Genomic DNA, 17,887 nt, shown 5'->3' with positions numbered 1-17,887 from the left:
CCCGTCCCTGTCCCCTGACCCTCGTCCCCGCGGCGGGAGGAGAGCCAGTTCCCTGTCCCCTGCCAGCTCTCCTGTGGGACAACATACTGCCGCTGCCCCGTGCCAGGAACGACATGGTCCCACCGTGAGCCCCCACCTCGCATGGGCAAACACAGGCAAATCTGTCCCGAAAGTCGGCGTGCCAGGTCCGTCCTAAAAACACCTGCTTGGGTCCTGCAAACACGGCACATGTGCGAGCTGGCCCCTTGGGACCGCCTGGGACCTGGCTGGTGGCTCCTGCCAAGCAGAGCTGGTGGCACGGCCAGCACTGCCCTTCCTAAGGCTGCCCCTTTCTGTCCCTCTGCCTCAGGTGATAAATTTTAAAGGAGAATTTCAGAGAGAAGGTGTGGAGCCTGGCGGTTGCTTGAGCAGTTTGAAGCCGAGTATAGGATTTGGCCGGATTTTCTAGCGTGCGCGATGGTTTGCTCAGCTGCTCCCATCTCCCTGCTCTGCAGTGAGGGCCTGCGGCTCAGCATGACGGAGCTGGGGGTGAAAATACTAGGTTTGGTTAAAACATCTGTCCTCTGAAACCTCGGCGTCGGGAGCAGCTTGGCTGCTCCACACAGCTCCTGCTCAGGTCCCGTGTGATGAGTTGTGTCCTTACTCAGCACCGTGGGACTTTCCCCCAGGTCATCACCCTGGGATGCTGTACCCATCCCTGCTCCGCCACCTTCACTGCTGGCCACTGCGGGCTCCCCCAGCACCATCCTGCTCCTGCTGCTGCCTGTAACCTGCCTCAGCTGCCTGCCTGCAACCTGGCACGCTGCCTTCATCTCAGGCACCTCCGATACAGCAGTGCCGGCGCGGCCCTGCTGCCTGTCACAGCACAGGGAGGTGCTCCCCAGCCTGAGATGCAGCTCCATGACGTCTTCAGCTTTTCCAGAAGAGCTGTGAGAAGCTGAGCTGCCCCAGAGGAGAACCCGGGGGCGGGGGGGAGCGGTAGAAGGGAGGAGGGGGAGTTTCCCCTCCTAATTTCAATAAACCAAATGAAAGGGGTGGAAAATTGGTATTTCATGCAAAACTTGGCGAAGGTTAAACCGCTTCCAGATGCTGTCTCAGAAGGTTTTGCTCCAACCTGATCTGTTGCAGATAAAGTCATAGACGCCCCTGCCAGATATTGTATTACATGCCAGCAGAGTTTCCAAACAACGCCGTGATCCAGGCGGCATTTCGTGCTGTGCTGTCCCATAAAGGGAACAGAAAGGACCCAGAAATGTCCCCATGGCTGCAAGCCCATCCTGGGACTGCACCGAGCATCCCTTGGTGCGCATGAGTAGGGTGGGTGGTCAGGGTGTCCGTGTGGCGGCAGCTCTGCGGGGGACCAGGCAGCGGGCGGCTGCCAACATGAGAGATGCGCTGGCCACCGCTGTGGCCGTACCCCCTCGCACTGGCCTTTTCCATCGGGACCATCCCTGGCTTCTCCCTCTGCTCCTGGTCTGACCCACTCTCATCCCTGTGGGCTCTGCTCTGCGCACCATCGCCCTGTGGCACCCGGCGTGCAGCTGGAGAAGACCCGGCAGGGTGACCGGCGGTGACGCGGGGGTTGCCTTCTCCGTAGCCGTGGGCACGGGAGAGCAGAAGCTCCCTTGGCCATGGCTCCGAGTGAGGTCCAGGGCCGTGCACAGCAAAGCCCTGCAGCTCTCAGCCCTGCTGGCAGCTCCTGCCTGCCCTGGGGATGGGGCTCACCCACCACGTGTGCCTGATGCGTGGGGTGGTTGGAGGTTGGGGAAACTGAGGCAGGGCCAGGCCAAGACTAGGAGAGGAGCTGCCCTCACCTCTCAGGCTGCTGCTCTGTTCCACGCCTGCCCACGCGGGAGGAACGGGGCTCCCACGGCCACGCTGCAGCTTTGGCGGGGCCGGCACACCTGCCCGGAGCGGGGACATAGCCGGCATTCCTGCCCCCGGAGCCCCCTTCCTGCCCCCCCGCCGGGCGCTGCGCCCCGCTGCCTTTCGGCCTCTGCTTGTTTTCTTAGCAGGCGGGTCCCGCGCTCGCCGAGCCCAACAATTTCCTGCCCGGGCAAACACATTCCTCTCCCCCATCGCAGGTCCCTCCAGCCGCCTTCCCACCTTGCTGCTGGATGCTGACGCCCGTGTCCCCCCTCTCCCCTCCCGCCCCCCCCCCCCGCCGCCATCACTTTCCCCAGCCGGGAAATGGAGCGAAGCCTGCGGATGTGGGATGCTGAGGCTTGAGTGGCCCTCTCGCATTTTTGGGGTGCTAAAGGAGGTGATGTGTGTCCCCCTTCGCAGTGCGGCGGGGCCGGCTGCGCGCCCGCGGGGGGGTCGTGAGCCAGGGCAGCCGGTCCGGTCCCAGCATGGACATCGGCTCGGAAACCCAGCTGGCAGTGCCGATGGCACGGGGGGTGTCCCCAGGCTCGTCGGTGAGAGGGGGGCCTGGGGTCGCCCTGCGCCCCGGGAGGGAGCCTGCGAGCAGGGCGGGCACGGCGAGGCGAGCCCCGGAGCTCAGGGGCACCGCTCGGGTGGGCTCCCCCCTCCGCCAGCTGGGGGAACCGAGAAGGCAGCAGGGCAGCGGTGGGACGGTGAGCTGGGATGGCCGGGGACAGCCAGGGTGGCAGCGGGGGGACGGTGCCGTCACCTCGGGGCGCCAAGTCCAGCACCGACGGAGCTGCGGGGGGGGGCAGGAAGGGAAGCAGTGGGCAGAGCCCGTCAGGTCCACCTCAGAGACCACCCCCCGCCGGCCGGGGGGGCCGCAGCGCAGCAGCCGGCTGCGGAGGACCGTAGCCAGCGTGACGTAACGGGGCATGGGGCCCGAGCCAGAGGGACCCCGGCTTCTGGGGCTGGTGCTGTTGGCAGAGGGTGCCTGGAGGAGGGTGGGCGGGGGCGGTGAGCCCGGCGCGGGCAAGCCTGCCGGACGCGCCCTTCCCGCCCGCCCCCCACGCGCTGCCAGCGCTCCTACCCACCCGTGGCCCGAAAAGAAAGAAAAAAAACCCCGGCCCGCCCGTCAGGAAACCTCAAATCAAGGCCAATGTTTTTGAAAGGTTTTTTTCTCCTCTCTCCTTTAACACATCTGCCAATATAATCTGACCTTTTCCAAATAAATAAAGCCCGCGCGCTCCGGCTTTGATCCCGCGCTCCAAATTTTCTATTTACTTAATTGGCCCATCCAAGGTCTGAGTGAGCCGCGGGCCGGCAGCTGCCGCCGCCGCATTCCTGGGGGCTTATCGCCGCCCGCTCACCTGGTTGTCATTACCACCCCCCGCCCCACGCCCCCGCCGCAGCCACCTGAGCCCCACCACGCCTGCCCCGCGATGCCCGTGCTCTGGCCCCCCGCTCCCCCTGGGTACCGCTGGGGTGGGGGCACAGAAGTGGCGATGCCCTGTGGGGGTCTCACGGGGGATCTGGCTCGTCCGGTGCCCATGCTTGGCACCTCCACCCCGCTCCACGTCCATCCCTGGAGGGCGGCTTGCTCCAAGGGACGTCCATACGACGTGGGGTTGGGCCCCACTAATCCTGTCCTTCTGCTGGGCTGGGACCAGCAGAGACGGGACGCTGTGTGTCCTTCTGCAGCACAGCCTGTCCTGGGGGAGAGGGGACTCTTGGACTATGGGGAGATGGAATGGTTGTGTTGCTGCTGTGCTCTCGGTGGGTGCCTTTCAGCTATTATTTTTTGGTCCAGGAGAAGGAAAGAAGCTCAGGGAAGGCTGCAGGCAGACCCAGAGACCGTGCCTTCCCTCCACACGCCAGCTAAGGTGGTCTCTGTCTCTGCCCTGAAGAGGCAGAAGATGCTCCTTCTGGCTGTGGTTCCTCAGCTTCTTCAGGCAATAATCAAAGAGCATGGTGGGCGTCGGGACCCCGCAGCTCGTGGGCAAGCGAGGAGAGCAGCACCCGGCGGCACACCTCTCTGAGCAGGAGGGCTCTCCTGGGCATGGGCACCGCTGGTGTGACTTGGAGCCTCTCGTGGGCAGGTGCCGGCCATCACAGTCCTGTGACACCACGCAACGCCCGCTGAGGTACCACACGCAGGCAGGGTTTGGCGATGGGAGGGAGGGCTCTTGCGGGGGAGGGAGGGAGGTCTCTGCTTAACCTGGTCCAGCTCAGTGATGTGGGAAGACATTGGTGGTGCTTTGTGTACCCAGATAAACCTCTGATGTGTGGGAGGCCCTGGATGAGCCCTGGGGAGCTTGTCCTGGTGCTTGGACCCTGCTGAGGACACAGAGAGGATAGGTTCCAGCTCCCAAAAAACCCATACGGTTGGCCATAAACCTTGGATTCCTGGCACCTACCATATTGAGATGTGGGAGATGAAAGCCACCTACAAGGCCCTAGACAAGGGCAGAAGTACTGGTCCTTTTCCTTCTTGACCCTCAGGACGGCGTGAATGAAGGGAGGTGGATGGTCCCGGCCATGGCTACTGCCCTGGACCAGCCAAGCCCACGCCCTGGGTTGTAGGAAGCTGCAGGGCAGCAGGTTAGAGGCGGCCATGGTTGGCCCTGGAGTAACGGCGCTGGGAGTTGAGGCCAGCAGCGTAGACGAGGTGGTCGGGCTCGAGTGGGTGCACCTCAGCCTCTGCAGGCATCCAGCACGGGGAAGCAGCTGGCCCAGCGTGGTGGGAGCCACCCAGCACTGCCCTTGTCCTGGGGTGCCAGCCCCGCTCCCCGGCAGCCTGTTGGGATTTTCCTTTGGTTAACTCCCACTTCTGCTTTCTCAGCTCGCTGCTCATACTTCATAAACTGCTGGTGGGAAGAGGCAATATTTCACTCCCGAGCACCCCCGGGAGGGGCTGCTGGGTGCGCTGGCTCAGTGACGGATGGGCACCGTGGGGCGGGGGCGATGGACCGCATCCGGGGCGCCCGGAGGGGCACCCCCCAAGAGCAGAGGGGTCCGTGCTGCCGGCCCGGGCAGCTGTGCCGCGTCCAGCCCCTGAGGGATGACACCTCCAGCCGCTGCCGCTGGCTGCCGCAGCGGGGTGTCGCGGCACGCAGAGTGTGTCTGGCTCGGGACGGACGTCTCCCCCTCGGCTACACCGGCTTTCGCTGACGTGCTCTCTCTGCTTGCCTGGACAGCACTGGAGCTGGTATGAACCCTCACAGTCCATTCACGCTGGCGACGATGATTCAGTACGACTGCGCAAGAGGTCCTTTGTCTGGGGAAGCGGCCCCCAAGACCGCCGGCGTGCCCGTGCCCCTCCTGCCTCGCTGGCGGCTCTCTGCTGAGCTCACCCAGGGGCCAAGGGAGGTCTTGTCTTTGCCGTGCTGGGTAAGCCTCGCTGCCAGAGATCTCAGATGGCTTCACCACCCAGCCTGTCCTGCTGCAGCCCTGTCCCCGGCTCTGCCACGCTGCTTGCGGATGCCTCCTCAGTCGGCCAGCTCTGCTCATCCATCGCAGGCAGCACGGCCGTGAGCTCAGCCAGCCCCTCCGTATCCCCCTGCCCGGTGAACCGGTGGTGTCCAAGTGACCAGCCCAGCCTGTTGATGCCTCCCAGCGACACCCGGCAAGGCCCCAGGCAAGCTGCCCCTTCCTCTTGGTGCCATCCCAGGGGGATGCCGCAGGCAGCACAACCGAAGCGGGGCGCGGAGGCAGCAAAGAGGGGAAGGGAAGATGGTGTCGGGTGGGATTTCGATGTCTGACATGTTGACGTTTCCCAAGTAGAAGCCAGTCACTCAACATCTGGCCGAGAATATTGCGTCTTGCTTAAGAGCAACTCCAGATGTTCCCGAGACCTTTTTTTCATTATTTTATTTCTTTCTTTCATTCTTTTCTTCTCCCCCCTCCCTCCCAGCCACTCCTGACTCACTAAATCAAGGGAGACAGGCTTTTAACTCTCTGGAAAGAAATAAACGGCTCAATGGTGAGATGAAACGAATTCTCTGGAACTGTGTGAGCAGATGTGTGTTGGGGGAGGGAAAGCAGGGAGCAAGGTAAGGGAGATCAAGAGAAAGAGAGGGGCATGAGCACATGGCCATCTCTTCAGCGTGAGGTGCCCCAGCTGGATGCTCAGTGCATGGCCGGAGGGATGCGCAGTCTCCACCGAACACGCAGGACTGGCGAGGGCAGGACTTGGGACTGGAGAAAAAAGTGGGGAACAGACCAGTTCCTTTTTCACCGTCCCAACTGGTGATCTCCTCTCCAGCGTAATTGGGTCCAGTTCTTACCTCCTGGAAGTGGCTCAGAGCCGAGGAGGTCAAAAGAAGGATGAGTCTGGTATGTTGATGACGCGCATCCGAAGAGGTGATTTATCATCCCTGACGGGAACGGGAGAACGAGCAGCCAAGCAGCAAGAAACTTGGGAAAAGCGAAAGTTTGGCGGGAGGAGGGGAGAGGTCAAAGGCGAGAGAGATGAATAAGGCAAAGATAGAGGAGAGTGGTGAGAACGTGAAAGGAAGGTCCAGAGACACAGAAACGTTTCTTGACTCCTGCTGACGATCTGTTCTGCGCAGGTCGGCCCTGCAGGGCCGGTGCCCGCCGTGTGCCGTATAGCCGAAGGCCTCCCGTACCTCTGATGTCCAGGAGCTGCTCCATCTGCAGCCTCTGCGGGCGGGGAACCACTAGTGCGGTGCCTGTCTCCCATTATCTGCACTATCCCCTCCTGAGCCTTCACCTCCAGCTCCATCCATTTGTCAGAGCTGCTTTGCTCCCAGCCGCTGGCAATCTCACCCTTTCCCTGTGGGGTTTTGTAGACTCCTTAGATAAAGCCACGGGGCTTAAACCATCTGCTTTCTTCTCTTCTTGCATCTGTAAAGGTACCCTGACAAGCAGTGCCACGGGGGTAGTGCAACAACCGTTGAAGGAAGTGCAAAAAACTCCTTTTGTTCGAATTAACGAGCCAAAATATTGGATGACCGCTGCAGTCAGCCTAGAGAAGCAACCTGATGGCATCCTGTGGATGACTACCAGCAAGCCTGGGAGAGCTCGTCTCAGAGAAACATGCCACTAAGAGGCAGTCAGGACGACAGAACGCAGCTCTACATCATTTAACCCACGCCAGAAATCTGCCCCCAGCCCCAGAGCAACCGAGGAGCCAAGCACCTCCACCAGCACTGCAAGCAGGGTGCTCAGCACCTGGTGCCGACCTGCTCATGCCAACACCTCTGCAGGACACGTCCCATGAGAGGTAGCCGGATGCCAAAAATTCAGCAGTGAGGCCAATCCTTTGGCCTGGTGAAGGCCAAACTCAAGCATAGGAAGCGGTTCCAGGTGCCTGCCTATTTAGCCTCCCCGTGGCAATGACACAAAGGCTCCTGGCTTCCAAAGAGCTGATGCTCAACATCTTCTGATAGCCAGGTCTCCAAGAGGTCTGAGGGCTGGAAGTGCACACACACACAACCTTGTTGAGGGGTTTTCACTCTGCTGTACACACTTGAACCTCCTGAGGAACCCTCAGAGACCTTCTGTCTGGCAGTACAAGAGCGCTTCAGAAAATGATAGAGGAGGTCTCTTGAGGTCTAGAGAAACCACAAGTACTGTCCAGCTAACAGATGGCTGCTAACACAATTCTGCAGAGCAGTTCAGCTCATTCATGACCAGGAATTAAGTCTGGAGCTGTGGAGCTGGAAATCATCCTGCGGGACGGCACCTCGGGGTCTGCCACTGGCGTGGTGCGTGCAGGGGCTGCCAAAGAGAAATAACCTGGTTTCCTCACCAGCAGCTAGCACGCACCAGCCCTGGTGTCTCAGCCAACGGCGGCCAGCGCCCTGCTTGATGGTCAGGAGCTAGGGCTAGTTCGAAAATTCCTAATCAAACTGGTTTTACCATCTGAAAAAGCCAGTTTGCTTGAACTGAGCCAGCTGACTGGCCCCCTCCCTTGGCACCCAGCCTGCCCCCAGCAAGTTGGACCCCTGTGCCCGGAGAGCCCCAGGGAGGCTCAGCTCTGGCTCCAGGTGGGCTCCCAGTGGGGTCCAGTGGGGGTCCCAGTCCTGGCTCAGCTGCAGGTGGCCTGCAGCTCCGTTGGGTTCCAGCTTGAGCCATGGCTACGAGAGTTTCTAGGCTTCCTGCCCTGGAGCCAGGGTCTTGGCTCTGGGTTCCTGGCTCCGGAGAGCAAGGCCGAGAGGCCATCCTGGCTCTCGGAGGGACCTGCGCTTCAAAATTTTCCAAACAAATCACTTGGATTATTTCTAACTGACATTTTTTGGAGGGCTTTTCCTTCTGCCGGAAGGGAGCGATTTGATTTATTAATTTTTTCAAAAAATCCTTATCCGAACCCCCTGGATGCTCGGAGGAGCATGGAGAGACGGTCCGTGAATTTGGCCAGACCCAGGCCCACGGGACCTGCCTGAGGTTGGCAGGCATGGGAGGCTCCAGCTCCTGGCACCTCCTTGCTGCCCCAGGCTTGCAGGTGGGCTCCCCAGCACCCCACTGAGGGCCCACAGCCACCCCAGAGCCCCCAGAGCCCCCAGAGCCCCTGGCACTTGCAGGTGAGGGACTGGGGTGCCACCAGCCCACAGCCCACCCTTGGGACCAGCTTGGCTGGAGCCATCAGTTCATCTGCGAACAGCATGTCCATTTTTATGCTTTGGTATCTTTTGCTTTTCCCTTTTTTGCCTTTCCCTTCGGCCGGGGGAGCGCCGGTGGGTTTCCAGGCCATGGGGGGGACAGCCGTCCCTCGGTCGGGGCACGTAACCATCTCCCTGCCCTGACCGCGGGGCCGCACCGTCTTCCCACGCCGGGGTACGGACCCCAATCTGTGCTGGCGGGTCCTCCTGGGCCGGGCGGGCGCGTGGGAAGGGCAGGGGTGAGGCAGGGAAAGGTGCCGCAGGCAGGGACGGGCTCGGCTGCAGCCCCCCGGCCCCCCCCCCCGAGACCCCCTACAGCGGCAAGCGCCTCGGGGGCTCTGAGCACTGGGCAGGGGATGAGGAACCAGGACCTTGCTGGGAGGAACTGGGCTGCCGGAGCCGAAAAATCCCCAGCTTCACCGTGCCCATCTGCCCGCCCTGTCCTGGGGCAGGGTGGCAGAGGGGTGCTTGCGCCGGCGATGGGGACGGCTTGGGGACGGCCCTTGGTGGCCTCTGAGCATCCCCAGCTGTCCCATCACCCCCCCATCGCCCCTGCTCCCCGCAGCGCTTCAAGGGCCGTCAGGGAGGTTGGGGGCACATCTGACAGGCTTTGCCAGAGCATCTTTTTTGGGGACCTGGTGGGCGACACCTCTTCAGGGGCCACTTTGTGCCCGGAGCTCTTCCCGGCCGCAGGGAGCAGCACCCGGAGCTCAGCACCCGCTCCCGCCCCGGGGAGCAGTGGTCGTGGGCAGCAGGTCCACACACCCACCCCACGCCGCGCAGCCTCCGGTGGGCTCCGGGCCGTGGCGCAGGGCTCGCTGGCACCGCGCTGCCCAGGGACAGAGCCGGCCGGGCATGGGGACGCGGGGAGCGAGGCTCTGAGCCCCCTGCCCCCCGGGAAGGAGCACGGCTTGCAGGGGCACAGGGCGGATTTCTCCTCTCCAGAGGGGCCGCAAAACTCAGATGGAAAAAAAATATATTTTCCAACCCTTAATATTTCACGAAAGGAGCTGTTCATCCACTTAAAATATAGGTGACAAGTACAAAAGGCATTTGGCATTATAAAGCAGGCAAAATCTTCAGGAGATCGAAGATATATGGTACGCAACCAAGTCCCAGCTTCAATCTGCTCCTATACTGTAAATTCCAATTACATCATGCTGCCTTGTTTAAATACCGTGAAACCTGGCTCATGCCCTAAGTATGTTTTATATATTGCCACATCCATTTGAAATAGATGGGCAATGTGTTTTACGGCACATGTGCAAATATCTCCGTATTTTTCCATCTGGGGGTTTATGGGATCTTTCAGAAAATTAATAATGGGGCTCGGAGGAAATGTTCGACTCGGAGGCAGTAGCAGAGATTTATGGCCATCCCTCTGGATGCCAGGGAAAAGTCTGAAAGCGCCCGGAGCAGACGAAGGCTCCGCGATTTCACCGGGCGCTCCCTGAGAGCTAATTTTGCATAACGGACGAGACCGGGAATTTCCCCGTGCGAGCTGGCAGGTTGCTGGGAAGGGATCGCTCCTGCAGGCGAGGGGCTGAGCGCCGGAGTGCGGGGTGGGGATGGGGGGGGACCAGCACCCACGGGGCTGCTGCCGCGTGGCTCAGAGCCCGGCAGGGCGGGAGGAAGCTGAGCCTTGCTGGTGGTGGGGACGAGGCTGTCCGGCTACGCTGCCGGCACCCTGCCCCGCTCCCAGCTCCAGGCACTGTCCCGCTTTGCTGGAGAAGGGATCATGTGAAGCTCCGTACGGGTGGGCTGGCCAAAGCCACCCTAATCTCTGGCTCAAGGCACGAGCCGGAGCCTGCCTGGGTCTGCCTGAAGCAAGCCCTTGCTGTCACGGTGTGGAAAGCACCGAGGGCTCCCGCGGCACCGACCCGAGCGGCACCGACCCCATCCCGGCCAGGCCCCGGGGCCGCGGGGATCACAGCACGGGCGGCCCGCGGCGCTGGGAAGGGACGCTTAAGAGTCACCAAAGGATGCCAAAAGCCTCAAACGGCCATGAGGTCGGGTCAGTGACCCCCCGCACAGCCCTGGAGCTGCAAGCACCGGGGCAGCTCTGCTCCTGCTGTCGTCTGTCCGGCAGGGCACAGGCAGGGGACGGGCAGGGACAGGCAGGACAGGCAGGACGCAGCACCTGGCTTTACGCTGCTGCTTCAGACGTCTCTCTGGGGACGCTGGTGCCAGGGAGAGACCTGACCCAGGCGCCTCCGGACCCCTTGGGCCTGCTCGGCCCCATCCCCTCTCTCCCCACGCCGTGAGCAGGGCTGTGGTCCCCGCCGCGACAAACCCGGGGGGCAGCCGGTGGCTGCGCGCGCCCGGGCTGGCCGCTGCCCCCCGGCACCAGCCGTCCCCCGGGAGTGCCACCTCTCCCTGCTCCTCCCAATAAACAAAACCCGGCAATTTCCCGTCGCTTGGGCGCGCCGAGGGCCGAGCGGTGGCCGGTGTTTATTTTGACAGCGCAGAGGCTCGTTCTCCGAGCTTTTGGGGTAGCGCGTCTTGTCCAAGATGAAAACATCGGACGTTTATTCGGGTCTCACGGCGACGGTGTAAATAGAGGACTCGCGTCAACGGGCGCTGGCTGGCGGCTCGGCGGCGAGGGCCTGATCCGGCCCCGTGCGGCGGCTCCCAGCCTGTCGTTGACCTAACGCAGACGTAGCATCCTGCGGAAAAGAGCCCCACCGGGTCCCGTGCCTCGCGGGGGTGAATGGAAGAGGCTGAAACGGGGTGGATGGGGCTGTTGCGGCGGCTGAGCAGTGGGAGCCCGGAAGAGGCACAGCGACGCTGAGCCCGGGTCACGGACCCAGCTCGGATCCGCCGGGGCAGCAGATCGTCTTGTGCCACGGCCCCCGTGCCGCCGGCAAACCTCCCGGCGCAGCACCGAGCCGTGCCTCAGGGCCAACGCGGCGCGGATGCAGGTCATGGGGTGCAGCGGGGTCCCTCCGTCCCTGGGGGGCTGGCGGGGACTGCTCTTCTCTCCTGCCTCATCCCCTCCATCACCCCCGAGGTGGGAAAACCCCAGCAGGAGGCGGCCGACGGGTTTCTCCAGATGGTGCCCCGCTGACCCCAGCCGTTCCCCGTCTTTGGCTCTTCCTTAGGAAAACACGGCGCGGGCCAGCCCATCGATTAATGGTTTCCTGATGTTCCCCCCGCGCGGCCGACGTGGGAAGCTGCCTCCCCGCTCGCCGGGCTCTGCTGAACCCAGCCCCTGCCTCCCCGTGCCCCTGTGCCCTGCGCGGCTGCCGGCTGTCCTGCGGACACGGCGCGCATGCGTTTAACCAGTGAATCGTGCCCTAATAAAGATGAACAGGGAGATAGACAGGTCGGATGAAGGAATAAATGGACAAACAAATGAATGACGTGATGATTAGCCCTGATGTAATAAATGCCCCCAAGGCTTGTAAAAATACACTTGACGTTTTGAAGAATAGCACATTTCTCACCATTTTGCAAGGACGAGAGCGGCTGCAGCAGCTAAACCCCCTGCACACTTGGCTGACACGGTCATGAGTGGGAAAAGCTCGTCCCGCCCTGGTCCTACAGCCCCTCTGGCAGGATTCCGGGTGGGTGGATGAGCCCGGGGTGGGGTTGGGAGGGCAGGAGGAGGGCTGGGAAACGTAGGGGCCGAGATTTGCTTAGGAAGCGAAATCTGGGAGGTTAATGACGCTTGTGAGGGTTGTAAAGCGCCGAGTAAAGCGCCGTGCTTGGGTGAGGGGTGGCAGCCGGGGTGCTGCGGCACCGAGGGCACGGCAGAGCCCCCGTGGGCTTTGCCCCCAGGGGCTTTGCCCCCGCAGATCCGCTCTGCTGGGAGCTGCTGCTGCTCTCCGGTCCCACCGCGGAAGGGCTGAGGGAAAATCTCTTGACATCTTTTTCATCACGATGGGGAAGGCAGAGGAGGGAGGGATTTTCTGGGCCCTGGGGGAGCGCAGAGGCGTTGTCCTCAGCCGCAGGCCCTGGCTGTAGGGCTCTGGAAGCCGTTGTGGCCAGTGCCGCCCTGCCCGCCTGGCCCTGAGGGCTGCCAGGACGGAGGATGCGGCACTGAGCGGCGTGGTTGGACAGGTCACCACACCTGAGGGATGGCAGCAGACCGCCATTCCCTCATACACCATGTCCTCAGGAGAGAAAGCACCACTTTTCCGTGTTATTAACCGCAGAAGTATGGAAAGGATGGGCTGGCAGGGCCACGATCGCTCCTCTCCGACAGCTGGAGCCACTACTAAGACCCGTGTGGACTTGCATCACAGGATGGAAAGAAGCTGCTCTGTGTACCAGAGAGCATCAAGGGAGCAAGGAGACCGCGTCAGGCCATGACAAGGGGCCAAGCAGGTAGGTCTTGCCTCTCTAAGTGGGTCTTGCCCCTACTTAGAGCCACAGCTCCTCACCAGTCAGTGTCTACCCAGAGCCCAGCACCGAGCTGTGCTCCGCTGGCCAAGCAAAATGCTCTTTGCTCAACTGTGCTGCACCTAAAGCAGGCGTTTGCCTGTGGGATTCAAGTCTATTTTTATTTAAATGGACTTCGGTTACCAAGAGCGAAGTGATGGGAAATAATCTGTGTCTGCATCCATCTGTCTGCCCGTCCACCTGCCTGTCCGTCCACTAAGGTTGGGGTTCAGCTGTTCAAGCTCCTGACATCTCTCGTGAGTGGAGCTGGCTGGATGGCATGGAAAAAGAGCATCGAGTTTTCTGTAGTATTCTCACATTTTGCTTCTTTCCTTGGCCAAATTCTGGGTTTCCATTAAAAATGACGATCGGCGTTTTGCAATGAGAAAAATTTCAACCAGCTGCAAAATTCAGTCCCAAACCAGAGGGGAACTTGCAAACTTGGCGTCTCTTTCAGCTGCCTTTGAATCTCAAACATTTTGCTCCAGCTGAATATCGGGAAAAGGTCGGTTAAAAAAAAAACGCTGATGCAAAACGTGCCTGGTCATTTTGGCCCTTCCTGCGTGGGGACGAGGCATCCATGGCCTGGAGCAGCCGGTGCCGGCACAGCGTTTCTTGGCGCACACCTGAGCTCAGCCCGTTGCCGCACGGGGCGGGCGAGATCTGTGCTCTAGGAAACGGCAGCACGCCGGCGCGTGCCGAACTCTTTTCAGATCCTTTGCTGAATTTCTTTTCCCTTGAAGACCTGCTTTGGAAAGCGTACCCCTTCGTTGTGGCAAGGCGAGTTTGCGCTGCAGCATCTCGTGCCCTCGCAAAGCCTACGGCCGCTGGCCGTGGCCACCAGGACTGCGCGACGTTCCCTGCTCCCACCCAAGTCCCTCCGCCCCACGTCACCCACGGACTCTGGCAGCACCCCGTGGTGACAAGCGCTCCCCAGCGCCAAGGGGGTGGCCGGGGCTGAGCGGGCGCGGGTGGACGTGGAAGTGCCCCAGCACAGCTTCAGCCTGCCAGAGCTTGCGCCAACCAGCCTCCCGTTGCGTCAACGCAGGCGGGAAGGCAACTCCTTGCTTGACTGCTAATTATCCCTTTTTTTCCCCTTAAATTAGCTTTGAAAGCAGTTAAGCCTACTGGAAATCTGGCTTGATTGCTCTTTCTCTTAACTGTGGCTTTGTTTAAACGTTAGTGTTATGAACAGCAATGAAATAATTACATAAGCCATTAATGAGTATATAAAAACAATACCCAAGTGAAAAAAACTGCAAGTAATATCATGAATGTTTCTGGCTTTTGCAGTTACAGCTCTTGGAGAGTCGTGATGGGAAGGTGGAAGAGTTTTTCCAGCTATTTAACCTCCACGGCTGTGAAGCCCTGCGGGTTTTGGGTAACTCCAGGTGCTCGAGCTGCCAGAGAAGTGGAGGTGGGTGGGGGCTTGGGGAGAGCCCCTCGCTTGCCCGGTGAGTCCGATGAGTACATGGAAGCTGGCTGGAGGCTGGTGACCCAGTCTCGGTGAGGTGGAAGAGCTCTCTGGGGTCTGCCGTCCCCATTGTGCCCAGACGGGCGGACAACTGCAGAGCCGAGCCCAGGGACCACTATGGGCCACAAGCCATCGGTCCCTCGTGCACCAGGGGATGCTCAGAGCCGGCCCCAAGGCACATCCCGAGCCCACTCGCGTCCAAAGCTGTGGGGAATTTCCTGCAGCGCTTGTGAAACCCTGTGGATCAGCACAGCCCTGACCCACAGAGCTGGGGGTGATGGGACAGAGAAACCCCTCGGCAAAGCCCCCCGGCTTCCCAGCCCACATGCAAACTGCAGAAAGAAGATGCAGAATTAGGCGGTCGGTACTTACTAGAGTCGTGTTCTTTAAAATAATAATAAAATAATAATAAAACCCCCAGACTTACAGATCTCATATATGTTACACTATGGTCCGTAACGTTCGCTGGCTTTTCTTTCTAGATATTTCACGGACGCCACCACGTCGCAGGGCCAGGTCGCTCCGCCGGGCACCCTCGGGATGGCATTTACATGACACGTGTCCCAGCAGCCGGGCCCGGCGCTCCCCAAGAAGCACAGCAGAGCCCACCCCCGGATCTGTATGGGGTGACTCGCAAAGGCTCCCACCAGCAGCCGGGATCGGCCCCATCCAGGCATACATTTAAACGAGAAAGCAAAGAGAAAAAGAAGATAAAAAGGCAGGTGGAGGTGTGGGGGGATTTAAATACGTATCTGGGAGCAGCTCCGTGTCTAAATCCCCCCGGCAGCTTTGCTTCTCCCAAAAAACCCGTTGCAGCAAGAGTCAGGCAGGGCTGGGGTTGTCCCCGCCACACCTGGGGATGCCTCCGGCTGCCTTTGGTACCCGGTTTCGGTTAAATGCAGACAGAAGAGTTGCGGCGGTGCCGAGTTGCGGCGGTGCCGGGTTGCGCAAAGCTTGCGCGCAGGCTGGAGCCGAAGTCACCAGCCCTCCCTGCAAAGGGCCTCCTTTCCCCGGCGAGCCGCTCGGGCGGCAAGCGGGGCTTGGAGAGGCACAGCCAGGAGAGCCAACTTGGCAGCATCCCTGCGGGGGTGGCACCGCAGCCCCCGGGTTTCAGCCCTCCCTCCCCCCAAACGGTGCCGGTGGCGGTGTCTGTGCCAAGCCCTGCCCTGGGATGCAGAGCGGGACGAGCAGCATCTCTGCGCAACCCCCTGCTGCCGCCACCGCCGCGCTCAGCACCCCAGCACCAGCTGAAAGACGGATTCTGGCTTGGATTTTGGGGTGACACAAGCAGGGGAAGTCAGGAAAACGTCCTGCAGGCAGCAGCCTTAGTGGAGGTTGCAGAGTGGCCTGATCCAGTCCTTCAGCCAGGATTTTAGGACATCCCCCAGCTCCTCTCCTCAGTGGCAGCCCACAGGGTATGAGGTGGTCCTGCCCCGGTGCCTCTGGTCTGCCCCAGCAGGACACCCATGTGCACTGGGACACAGACTGGGAGCCATCCCTCCTCATCAGCAATCCTGGATGGCAGAGCTGAAACAAGAGGGAAGAGCCGTCTGGGAGGATAAATCGAGAACTTGAACCACCAACACTAAAGCTCTCAAAGAGTTTTAGGTGCCCCGCTTCAAGTGTGGAGAAATCAGGTGCCAAAGGAAACCCTGGAGCCTCCTGCTCCGGCAGGCTCTGCAGAGCGCTTTTTGGGGAGCACAGACACATCACATGTCTCTCCTGAAGGCTGTACTAGCTTGGAGAAAGCACGTGCCTTCTGTAGCCCTGCCCTGATGAGCATCCATGCCCACAGAGCAGCGGTGCCGCCCGGCTCTTTTGTGGGCCGTGGCTGCTGAGGAGAGGGGCCAGCGAGCCCCCGCACCCCATGGGGTGATGCCGAGCAGCCCCTGGGGCCGTGGGGATGACCCTGATGGGAGTCCTGGCCATGCACAACCAAAGGATGTTCCACCACTGACTCTTGCCTGAGGGCTGTTGGGTGCATGGAGTCGGAGTGAGCCTGGGGCGAGAGCAGCAGCTCTGCTTCCTGGCATCCTGCGTGCAGGCGGACATGGGAGGAAGAGGAGGGCTGGATGGCCCACGTACTTCAAGGGCCATCTCATGGCAGAGGCTGATAGCCTATGACAACCAGAACAAGAGGAATCAGGGATGGGAGGGTCCCCTCAGCCCAGCTGGAGGAGGGAAGGGGGGGGTCTATGTCAGGAGTGTGGCATAGGACCAGCTCACCCAAGCCCAGGTGGTTCCACATACTCTTTGCCCCTCAGCTTCAGGCTTCCCCCCAGCTCTGCCTGTGTAGGCACCCCAGCATCCATGGGACCTGAAAGATGGAACTGCAGGCCCTCCGCATCTCTGAAAAGCCACTTCCAGCATCTCCAGCAGCTTCACCAATGCACCGAGCTCCCCATCCAGGACACGCCCCAGTGCTAGATCCTCACTCCCCGAACGGCCCTGTCCTGAACTCCGACAGTGCTCCACCAGTCTCTTCAGCTGCAGGCTCCAGCACCACCCTGGGATGCTGGGGCCCAGAAGCACCAGAACACCCATGGGATGGAGAGTCCATGCAAGCTGCCGTAGACTCAAAAGGGCAAAGCATCAACCTAAAGAGCCGGAATATTGCAATGTAGGCTACAATACCTGACGGATCCAGTCAATAAGCAAGGCAAGGTTTGTAGGGAAAGGAGTATCTATTATTTCTACTCATATTTATTATGCCAAGACCGCTACAACCTCAACATGGGGAGATACTGATGTCTGTTTGAACTGGAGACTAATACACAGTGAAGAAGAAATAAAAGACTAGAGGTGGGTCAATGAAAGCTCTTCTCTCTTCCTGCCACCTCTGCCTTCTGCATCTCCTCAGGCAACCTTGGCCACAGTGTTCACTTCCCGGGAGAGCACACAGTCAGGCCAGCTCTGAAGGACGCACAGCGAGGCAGTCACTTGGTGTCCGCTCCACAGAAACGGGTGGAATTACGTCAGTTGGTATCAGCTGAGACTATAGGGACATAGTCCAGATGGATGGATGGATGGATGCATGCATGGATGGATGGATGGATGATGATACACCATGGCCCAGGTCAGCTTGTCCACTCCACCCCAGGTCCTGCTGGCAGGGCAGGTGGACATAGGAGAAGAAAATAGGTGTCTCCAGGTCTTTCCCGCTGGATTGCCTGCACCGGGATAGGGAGTTGCAAAGTCTGTCCCTTTATCCCTGGTGGACACAGCTCTGCCTGGTAGTGACCACCAGCGCACTGCCAGGGCCTGACTCCTCGCCGTGGCACTGCAGCATCACATGGGTCCTGCCCCAGGAGGCAGCGCTGGCCATGTAAACCTGAGGTCACCAGAGAATCAGACCTTGAAAAAGTTCATTTGTTCTTCCCAGTGGAGCTCCTGGGGTTGGTCCCTCTGCAGCATTGCATGGTTTCCACTCAGCCTGCCCGTACGCACATCGGGATGAAGGACAGAAGACTATGACCTCCTGTCCCTACTGGGCAAGGAGAAGGGCAGAGAGAGGTCTGGCAGCAGCACATTTTCAGAGAGCAGG

This window comes from Phaethon aethereus (genome assembly GCF_964289735.1).
Source record: "Phaethon aethereus genome assembly, chromosome: 15".
Taxonomy (NCBI): Eukaryota; Metazoa; Chordata; class Aves; order Phaethontiformes; family Phaethontidae; genus Phaethon; species Phaethon aethereus.
The sequence above is the reverse complement of the archived record's forward strand: the minus strand, read 5'-3'. Positions refer to the sequence as shown.